Below are 10931 nucleotides of genomic sequence, written 5' to 3'. Positions count from 1 at the left end.
AAACGTACCATCAGAATAAAAACACTTATTTTCATTATTTTTTTAGAAAATAGTGTACATTTTACAATTCTCATTAGGCTACATTTTCAACAAATATATCGTGTGGCTACAGAATATGTGTCTTGCTTTCAAAATACCAGCAGAAGACAAGTGTTAGGTCACTTCCGCCAAGTCGACCAATCAGGAGCAAGAATTGTTCCTCCTATGCTGAACTGAGTGGGATCCGTAAATATGCCCCCTGCTCGAGTGTATTGAGGTAGGAACGCCGCTGTGACGTAGTGAACGACCTCAGAGCTCCTCATGCCTCGCGGCTCGAGCGAGGTGGAAAGGGGGCGGTGCTAGTCGTTGAAACGGCAGATCGCTTGACGTCGGACTAGGTTTCGAGCAGTGGCTTGACGTTTGTACGGGGTGTAATACCTGTAATTACGTGTTTGTGTCGAATAAATAGTAAGTCAAGGAAACTGATTCTTATTAATTCCCGTCGCCATATTGCGCTCTTAAGAATAAATGTTAGTAGCGCAAAAGCAGAACAAAGGATTAGCAATGGGCAAATTTCATTAATACTAATAAATTGTCTAAGTATTATAAGAAATTATTGTCCATGCAACATTATGATATTTCTCATTCTTGCCATTGTAAATGAAAGAAGTGTAGTTTGTGCATAGGGATTTTGACTGTAAGAAAAAGGGACATTGTAAATTATAAGAATTGTAATTTAGTTTTGGCTATAGAATGTAAATTTTCATTTTCTTGCGGCACAAGAACTCTTGCTCATCGAACGGAGCCCGGTCAAGCCATAAGAATGTCAGGATATAATGAATGAACCAGATGTCAGACAGGCACCTCGAACAAGCCTCTCCCACTCAAACTGGTCCCCATTCTTTCCGTTGAGCGGAACTACAGCGCCTAGAATAACGTAGTGTGGAAAACGGCATGGTTTTGCTCTCTCTCGCTGGTTCCACTCGAAAATGATCCGCTAGAGGCGCTGGTGTTGACACCGGGGCTTGGTGTTCGACTGCTTATAATGGAAGTAAATGGGGTTTTTGCTGCAACGTCTGATTCTTTTCCTTGTAACATTTATTTGCATCAGAAAATTGTTATGATATTTGGTACAGTAGTCGCGAAAATATTAAAGAATATTATGAACCGTCGATCATGACCTGTCCTTGAGTTTTTTAGTAACAATACGGAAGAAAACATAGGTATGGATTGTAACACGTAACATGACAATTGCTGCGAGAATTAGTATTGTGTATGCATTATCCTGAAAGGTTCATTAATATTGTCATTGTCACAAATATTATTTTTTATGGAAATTCACACACACAATACTCGTTTATTTTTCAAAGATTGTTTTACATCCACTCGCGTGTTGTCCAACTTACCGCCCAAAAACTCGCAAGCTTGAAATATGACACTTTTCGTTTCCCGCTTACTGGAAAAATGTAAACACGTTGGTTGAGTTATATTTTCACCATGTCTCGAAGATATGATCGACACTGTTTTGTGCCTGGTTGTTCTAGTGGATATCGTTCAAGTAAAGGAAAGGGTATTTGTATATTTAGTGTTCCCGAACAAAAAGATAAATTAGCCGAGTGGAATCGTGCAATTCCCAGAGCTGACAAGGAACTCTATGACGCAGTTGGTGTTTGTGAATTGCATTTCGATGAACAATACATTATCAGAGATTATGTTCACGTAATAAATGGTAAGGAGGTAAGGTTGCCAAGGGGGAGGATATTATTAACAAAGGATGCAGTGCCTACGAAGTTTCCAAATCTGCCAAATTATTTCACAAAAACTGTTCCTAGAAAGAGAAAATGCAGAGAAATGTGTGGATCAAGTGCAAAAAAGCCAAAGAACAGTTTGACATTTAATGAAAGTTTGTCCATTCCCTCGCTTAAAGAAAACCTCACGGTACCCACAGAATTTTGGGTAAGGCATGTATTTGAAAATTCTGCTGATATTATTGCATTCAGCAAGTGTCAACTCAATGCAGGATCAAACACTTTGCATGTTGAGAGGTTAGTAGTGTTTAAAGGTGGAAGTAATAATAGCCTCTCCTGCAATGTATATGTAAGACATAACAGGATTGAAAGTGTAGAATGTGTCAAACGTGTGTGTCAAGCCCAAGATATATTACAGCAAACAGACCTACTTACTGTGTGTGAAGGTGTTGGAACTGTAAGTGAATTTTCTTCTGTCCATCAATCAAGTGCTACAATTATAGATGATAGGATTTTCAGTAAAAACTGTGTAAGTGTAGTTAAATCACCCAATATATCTAAGTGTATAGCATGTAAGTACACAAGAAAGCTAATGTTGAACATGAAATCACGGAAGAATAAAAAACTTGAAGGTAAGAAGATATGCATAAGGAGAAGACTAAAAATGAATTATCGTTCAGCCAATAAGCTCCGGGCAAAAGTTCACAAAATGAAAAGCGAAATTCAAAAGTTAAAAGATATGAACCAGAAAATTGAACTTTCTAAATTTGATGACAAGATAAAAACATTGCCCAAAAAACAACAATTGTGTGTTAAACACTGTTTCAATGCAGCAAGACGACGAGGTGTCACTGGCATGATTTTTGATAAGAGTTGGGTATTAGAGTGTATTATTATGAGGATGAAAAGCCCCAAGCTGTATGAACACATACATAGATACAAAATAATGGTTGTACCCAGCAGTAGGACATTATACAAATATCTTAAAATGTACAAGAGTGGTTTTGGATTCAATCCAAAAATATTCACAGGCATAAAGGAGAAGGTCAGATCTATGGATGACTTCAAAAAGCATGGGGGGTTACTAATAGATTAAATGAAGTTGACTCAAAAATTGCACGTACGTGATGATGGAAATATTGAGGGCTTTGTAGACTATGGAGTATTTCAGGAGGAAGGGTCAGGTAGTGCTTTGAGTGATCATGGCATGGTTATTCTCTTTCAGCCATTATCTGGGGATTGGAAACAGATAATTGGGGTATTTACGACATCAAGTAATATGAAGGGAAACGTACTAGCAAAGGTAATCACTGAAGCTATTATTTTGGTAGAGAATGCTGGCTTATTTGTGGATTTTATTACATGTGATGGAGCTACCTGGAATCGGAAAATGTGGCACATTTTTGGAAATGGAAGCACTACACCACATGTGGCACACCCTATCAATCCCACAAGGAATCTACACTTTGTGTCAGACTTCCTACATCTACTGAAATGTTTACGGAATTCCTTTATAAAGAGGGGATTTGACACACACAAGGGAGAGGTTCGGATGGAACATGTTAGAGCAGCCTGGATAATTGATTCTGAAAACATAACACTCAAGGCAATGCCTAAAATAACAAGATCCCATATCAATCCAAATAACTTTGAAAAGATGCGAGTAGGCTTAGCGTTCCAATTATTTGGCGACGGTGTACTCAAAGCACTTTCACTGTACAAGGACAATATTGAATCACAATATGGAAGCATATCTGCTATGTCTATTTTATAACTTTGATAAATGCGATCATAGTTATAATGACTTTAATAACACCAGACAAGGCTTTAAGACCCAATTCAAAAGAATATGCTGAACTACTTTCGTTTCTGGATTTCCTTGATGATTGGGAGAAGTATAGTTGCTCAAATAAGGGAGCATTTTTAAGTGCAAGTACAGCTACGGGCTTTCGAGTAACAATCAAAAGTACACTCTCACTGTTACAGTACTTGCATACACTCGGATATAAATACATCATGACATCAAGACTAAGCCAGGATGCAATTGAATGCCTGTTCGGGATAGTTAGGCAGTCGTCAAGCTGTAATGACCACCCTACACCAACAGAATTCCTCCACATTCTTCAGTGTCTTTCCTTTTATAATTTAGCCCGTCCCCCCAAAAATGGAAATTGTCCTCCAGAAGTCATAAATTCCTTGCTAAGTGCAGATAATTTGGATCCAAATTTCATGAAAGAGCAGTTGGAGGAAAGGAAAGAAGATGAAAAAGAATTGCACAGACTGGCACACACAGATATTGGAAAAGATCATGAAAGTTATGTACAGAAAAACAGTGATGCAAGGCTAATTTATTACATAGGAGGCTATGTTGCCAAAAATTTTAAAGACAAACAACAACAATGTCAACTCTGCATCGAAAACCTCATAACAACAAGAGAGAAAGTTGTAGCTTCTTCATCCTGCCACACTAAGGAATTTGATAGAGGTGGTTTATGTTACCCCTCGGATCACCTCCTGCAGCTTGTAAGATACCTTGAACAAACCTTCACATCTTATTTGTCAACACACAGACTCCACAGTGGCATCATCAATGATATTATGTCTGTCTTCAAACGTCAACATGCAGGATATGTAGGGTGTACCAATCATAGAGAAACTGTCACCGCAAAACTGGTCAAATTTTACTTTGTAATGAGACTTCGGTTCTATGTAAAATCACTTAACAAATCAACCAATGCACAGGCAGATAAAATGAAATACTTAAAACTAAGACGTTGCTAATGAACTTCCGATGTTACCATTGTAGTAGCTCGCATAATCAATCTCTTTCATTCAATGAGCAACAGTACCTACAAATTACTTCCAAAAAGAAATGTTATGCGAAAAATGCAGGCTCGACCAAGACTCGAGCCTGGGGGTCTGACATACCGTGCCATTGCTCTGACCACTGAGCTACCGAGCCGGCCTGGCCTCGCCTGACTTTTCGCTATCGCTGTATTACCTGAATCCACGCAAGTAATACAGCGATAGCGAAAAGTCAGGCGAGGCCAGGCCGGCTCGGTAGCTCAGTGGTAAGAGCAATGGCTCGGTATGCCAGAGACCCGGGTTCCAGTCCTGGTCGAGCCTATACTTTTCACTGAAAATTTCTACGTAGTACATCTCCCGTGTGTGCCTAATGTACAATACTTCCAAAAAGTTTTAACAATTTTAATTCACATCATTCATTATAGTTTTTCTTGTATGTATTGCTTCCATTCTAGAATTATTACTCTTGTAGTCTTCGGTTATTACAAGCATAAAATTAAATTACTTAAAAAAATTATAAATAAAAAAAAATGTGATCAAAATTTTTATCTGAAATAAAAATAAAACAGACTGCTTGTTTTTCAGTTAAGTTGCTATATTTCAACAATGTAACGTTGACAACATCCATTGTATAAGGAATTATCTTTTCTATTTTAAAAATTCTTAACCATTGTTATAACTGTATCTTTAGTCAAACTAAAAATAAATGTCTGATGAAGGGAGCGTGTGTTCTCCTGAAACGTCACAACAAAAAAACTGTGTTTTTATGCTTGTAATAACCGTAGACTACAAGAGAAATAATCATTCCTTATTAATCTGAATGTAGGAGAGTGTAAAAAATATCTGAATGTAGGATGTTACTCGTCTGTCCCCGATACTTTACCTCCGCACTCTAGGTTCGGTGCACTTCGTACTCGGCTCAGATTTGTCTAGGGGTATCTTTCTTTGTACGACAATGCACGTGGGTTGCTACAAGTCAACATAATTATATAATTAACTACAAGAGACAACGGATAACTTTTGCGAAACCTTTATGATCAGGGGGATAAATTACCTTGTCCAGCATGTGTGAAATTAAAAAACGGAAATTTTGGATATTTTCTATTTGAAGTATATACAACTCGTATCCGAACGTTCATTTCTCTAATTATTTATCGGGCCAAAACTCTAATTTTGATGTTGGAATCTCTATTGTTTGTACCTGGATGCTTTACATTTCATGAATTACATCTGAAGTACGCTTGTCACAAGGTAGACTCGCGTTACTCCAAGAAACGTCTTAACAGGCGCTAGGTCGCCCGACGTGTACATTTCTCAACCTCCACGGTGACAAGGCACTAGGCTGCCCGGCGCACCGTAATTACTTCAAAATAACATCCAGTACAAACTACCTTTTTACCTGTAAACTGGATACCAAGGCACTAGCTTGCCCGGCAATCCAATCTCTTACAGCATCCGTTTCGGGAGACCTGTCCTCCGGTCCTAGCTAACCGAAGCAAAAACAGCCTCTCCCTTCCAAGTCTCAGTTCCAACAGCCGACCTCCCCTATTCTCATCTGGGAGTTTATATACGTTTGGTTGGCGTCTGTTGCCAACCGCCCTTCTTTCAAAATTTTTAATCTTTAGCAGCTAAACTGCCCGCCTTTTCCTTGAACGTTCGAAACACGAAGAAAGAACAGAGAGCTACATGGTTTTATACATGGAATATATACTAACCTAAATATGCATAATAAATTGAGATACCCTTATCACATAATATACACGTAATTACCTAATTAACATATTAATAAAATATTTAAATAAGGAAAAAAAACACTGTTGCCCTGACACGGGGGCAGGGTAACAAGGAGAGTATAAAAAAATATGGCAAGTTTTTTAAAAATGAACCCAAGACAAAGTATAGTGTATAAGATAAAAAATCACTATTTACTTCATGCTGGACAATATTAAGTAACTTAGTATTAACTGTACAACCACAAGAATAAAATTTTATGTTAAATGTACAATTTGGGAAGCAATCTCTCCATGTAAAAAATACTAACAACCAAGCATTACATGTTAAATTACACAGGTTTTCAGTTAGGTGTGTAATGGCCTTATATATACTGTATGTTTTCAGTTAAGTGTGCAATGACATTATGCATGTATATATAAATATATACACGCACAAGCTTACGCCGAGATAAACATACCCATTTATATCAATTGTGTGTATGCAAGAGAGAGTGTAGTTTTCATGGTTACTTGAAAGCCCATAGCTGTATTTGCACTTAAAAATACTCCCTTATTTCAGCAGCCATACTTCTCCTAAACTTGAAAGAAGTCCAGAAACGAAAGAAGTTCACTCATAGAAAGAAAAGCCTCATTCCATCTCACTGTTTTATTGCATTGATGGGTATGGAACAGGGTTTATGTACCAAAGTTATAAAATAGATAGTTGCACATATACTTCCACACTGAGATTCGATTTTGTTCTTGTACATGGAACATTGTTGCCAAATAATTGGAATGCTATGCTTGTGTACATCTTCTCATAGCAGTTTCAATTTGCATTACATTTATGCGATGAATACTTCTAAAGTGCAGAGCAATTAGTCATGTAACATTAGCCCAGTCTAGTTGGCTACACTTTTTGACACTCGGTGCAGTGCAGGTGTATCCAGTGTCAGGTTGGTGTAAGGGTGGTGCAAGGATATGACGTTCAACCAACTAGACGGAAAGCGGTGTTCAAGTTCAGAATATTCAACAAATGCCTGTCTGCTGCTTTAAACAGTCATTTATTTGACCATACACCAAACATACACCAGTCCGGGAGGTAGTGCAGACACCAAATACACTACTTGACTCCAAATCAACGAACTAGGTGACTCGGTGTTGCACCGTGCAACCAAATAGACGCTTTGGTGCAAAAAGAGTCAAAAAGTGCAGCCAACTAGACGGGGCTATTGTGTCTGTTTATCTTGGTGTAAGCTTGAAAAAGTCCTGGGAAAACAGGATGAAACCTCGCAGAAAAAACACTAGCCACTGGAAATAACTATACATCTACAAGAGTGATTATGCGAACCTTTACTAAGAACATACATGTAAAAGGTATTTTAAATATTATCCATATGATTTGCATCAGCGTGCAATATATGTCAATGGCATATTCTATCTCTGAATGGTTAATTTATATACAGGTTTTGAAGTTAATTACACATATTATTCTAAATGTTTACTGGGAAAATGAGGAAGGTAAAATATTTCAAAGTAATTGTTGTATTTTAAATGTGACATTCCAAATAGAACAGTAACAGTACTTATTTCATCTTGAGTGTCATGTCCTGGTGTCTTTTTATTTTGTGAAATTCCTGTTCTGCATGGTACTGTGTGATATGTGGATATGGTTGAAGATAATAATTTCTCCTCTAAAATGCATTTAATTACTCGAAAGTACTTGTAAATGTCTCTTATCATTTTCTAAGCAGTGACTTTGCTTCACTTGGACCTGGAAGACACCATTAAACCAATAGGCTATATTATATAGTTGTATCCAAATCCTGATGCATGTGCAAGTTTTGCAATAATGTTTTCAGCATTATTAATATATAAAGAAGAAAAAAACAACATGATGACGTTATCAAACTGCAGAGTTAAAGAAGCAAGATATCAACTAAAGTGTATATTATATTTTCTCACACTACCATGATGGAATTTGTGATAGCTTGTAAGAAATATTGAAAAGTTACATGCACAATGTCATTCATTATGTTGGCTCTATGTATATATGTGTAAAATAACATTATTTGTTGAAAAAAAGGCTTGTTTTAAATTCCCATATATATTACAAAGTGTTTAATTTTAAATATATACATTAAAGCTGCAACTATTTTCACTATGTGGTGAGAATAGCATATAAGGCTATTTTCACCAGAAAAAGTAATAGCATAATCATAACATTGTATTTTATCATAATTTATTACATTCATTGGTAGTATTGGGGGCCCTCCCGATGGCATAGCAGTAATGTAAACAAGGGGTACCAGGTTCGATACCTGGTGGAGGCACATAGCGGTTTGGATCCCACTTTAAACTGTAGGTCCAGTCCAGATTAGCCTTTCTGTACATAAAGTGGACTTAAAATATCATTGGCAGTATTACTGGAGTTACTACTGAGACAATTTAAAATTACAAATTTGTGTGACTGCTATTGTCACCAGGTGGTGAGAATAGCAGAAGTCTTGAAGACCAGATATTACATGATCAGGTGTTGGGAAGTATTTACAAAAATAATTTTAATGTTTTAATGCTAACAGCCCTTAACCTAATCAGAAAAGCATTTAGGGGAACGACTTAAGATGACTGGACCTCTCTCTGATTTTCTTCATATTTGGCATACTCACTAATTGAGGCCTCCTAATCACGATTCTGAAGTTAAAAGTTGTCGGAAACGTCTAGAAATTGCAAAATAAGCTAAAATAAGGCGTTAGTTTTCTGAATGGAAACCGTCGATTTTCGCGATATTTTTTGATTCACAAGCAAATATATATATTCCTGGTACTACCACAACACCAAATTTTAACTGTTTGCCTAACCCAACCACACGTCAATGGTTCGTGGGGCTAGCGTCAATGGTTCGCAATTATTTTGCAATTTCTAGATCCTGATACTACCACGACACAAAATTTTAACTATGTTCGCCTAACCTAACCACACGTCAATGGTTCGTGGGGCTAGCATCAATGGTTCGCAATTATTTTGCAATTTTTAGACGTTTCTGAAAAATTTTATCGTCACATTCGTCATTAGCAGGCCTCAATTAGTAAGTATGCTATATATGAAGAAAATCGGAGAGGGGTCCGGTCATCTTAAGTCATACCAATTTAGGAATGTAATACCCCTCTATACTTATGTAATGCTACATTACCAGCACTAATGTGCACAGAAAATGTACTTGTTGTCCATATGAAAATAAATGCACTCCGTTTCAAGCTTGATAATAGCATGCATCAACAACTAAAGAATGCATACATACATGTAGTAGGCCAGGTTGAAGATCATGTACATGCGCGGTTTAAAAATCTGGTGAAAATAGTTTGCAAGCTAACTTCACCACATAGTGAAAATAGTCATTCCGATTTATTAGACCAGCCAGCATAGCATGTACAGTTGGGAGCTGAGAAGACTGCGAGTGCGGGGTGAAGTTCGGGGTGAACGGGAAGGAAGTGTGGGGAGGGCAGCTTCCACTTGGTGTTCAATTTTTCAGTGTTGCCAGACATGCAGAAGTCCCTGTAGGAAAGGGTGAGAATCTGATAATGGAATCGGGACTTACAGTGTGAGGTGCAGTCTGGCGTTCGGAAACGTTCGGAACCATTCGTGAACCTCCAGCCACGGGACATCTCAAAGACCAGCAACGGCATAGGAATTCACACTTCTTCCGTGTTTTCGGAAATAAATTTGTTTTAAAAATCGAATGAATGTTCTGGCGTGTGTGTATAAGTAAATGTATATGTATACAGCACACTATATCTAGTAAACTGGGTCGCTGAAGATTAACTACAAATAGAATTAACGTGCAACGAAAAGCGGGAAAGTCGGCTCGGAGGTTGATCAAAGGTTTATTCAGAATTTTTTATTTGAGGGGTGTAAGTTTGTGTTTATGGGTGTGAAAAGGTGTACTTAGAGCCAAAATGACCATAAATTTATCCTTTTATAAAAATTGTGTGGGGTGTTAGGGCGTAGTTGGTGGATAAATTACTGGGGCCGAGACATTACAACTTCATATTCCATAATCCGAAAGTTGCAGAAAAGCGATGCTACATACCAAAATGTAAATACAAACGAGAGAGAAAATGTACTACCCTACATAAGTTAAAATTAATTGATCCATGTTCAGGAAAGAAGCATTAACAAGACGCTAGGAAATACACAAAAAGCACGCACACACCCTTACTTTCTTAGTCACGTTGGAAGCAGATTGCTTTGATTTGTGAAGTTTTATTCCATTATTAGTATTGCTTTCACTTGTTACCATGTAATATGTCCCATTCATTTGCAATGCGTTTTCGTACCATGCCTTTTTTATTTATGCCGCTGCCACCCTGAAAGGAAGACGAGCTGGCTGCACACGGCGACAACAGGCAGGTCAGTTTCGCATTCCTCAGCCTCGCAGTCTTCTCAGCTCCCAACTGTAACTGGTATCCATATAGTTTGCAGGAAACTAATATATTTATATAACTGTGTACTTCCTTGTATGTGTATAACAATTTGGTTATAATCTCACCCAGTGTACTCACTGCAAGCAGCAATTAGATCTACAATATCTGGATGATAAGGCAACAATCTTGACAATATTATCAAGGCAACCTTTGCGTCTTTAAAGTACAAGCATTCATTCCTATCAGGGATCAAGACCAGAACC

The 10931-nt window shown here is 37.6% G+C and overlaps 1 non-coding gene across 1 annotated transcript; it reads left to right on the top strand.

Moving 5' to 3' along the window:
• Window positions 1–4781: 4781 nt before the first annotated feature.
• Window positions 4782–4853, top strand: TRNAT-GGU (transfer RNA threonine (anticodon GGU)). Its single transcript has one exon. It is a non-coding gene; the product is annotated as a tRNA-Thr (tRNA).
• Window positions 4854–10931: the final 6078 nt, after the last annotated feature.

The sequence above is a fragment of the Lepisma saccharinum genome, chromosome 13, assembly GCF_977018435.1.
Source record: "Lepisma saccharinum chromosome 13, izLepSacc3.1, whole genome shotgun sequence".
In the NCBI taxonomy this organism is placed as follows: domain Eukaryota; kingdom Metazoa; phylum Arthropoda; class Insecta; order Zygentoma; family Lepismatidae; genus Lepisma; species Lepisma saccharinum.
The sequence above is the reverse complement of the archived record's forward strand: the minus strand, read 5'-3'. Positions and strand labels throughout refer to the sequence as shown.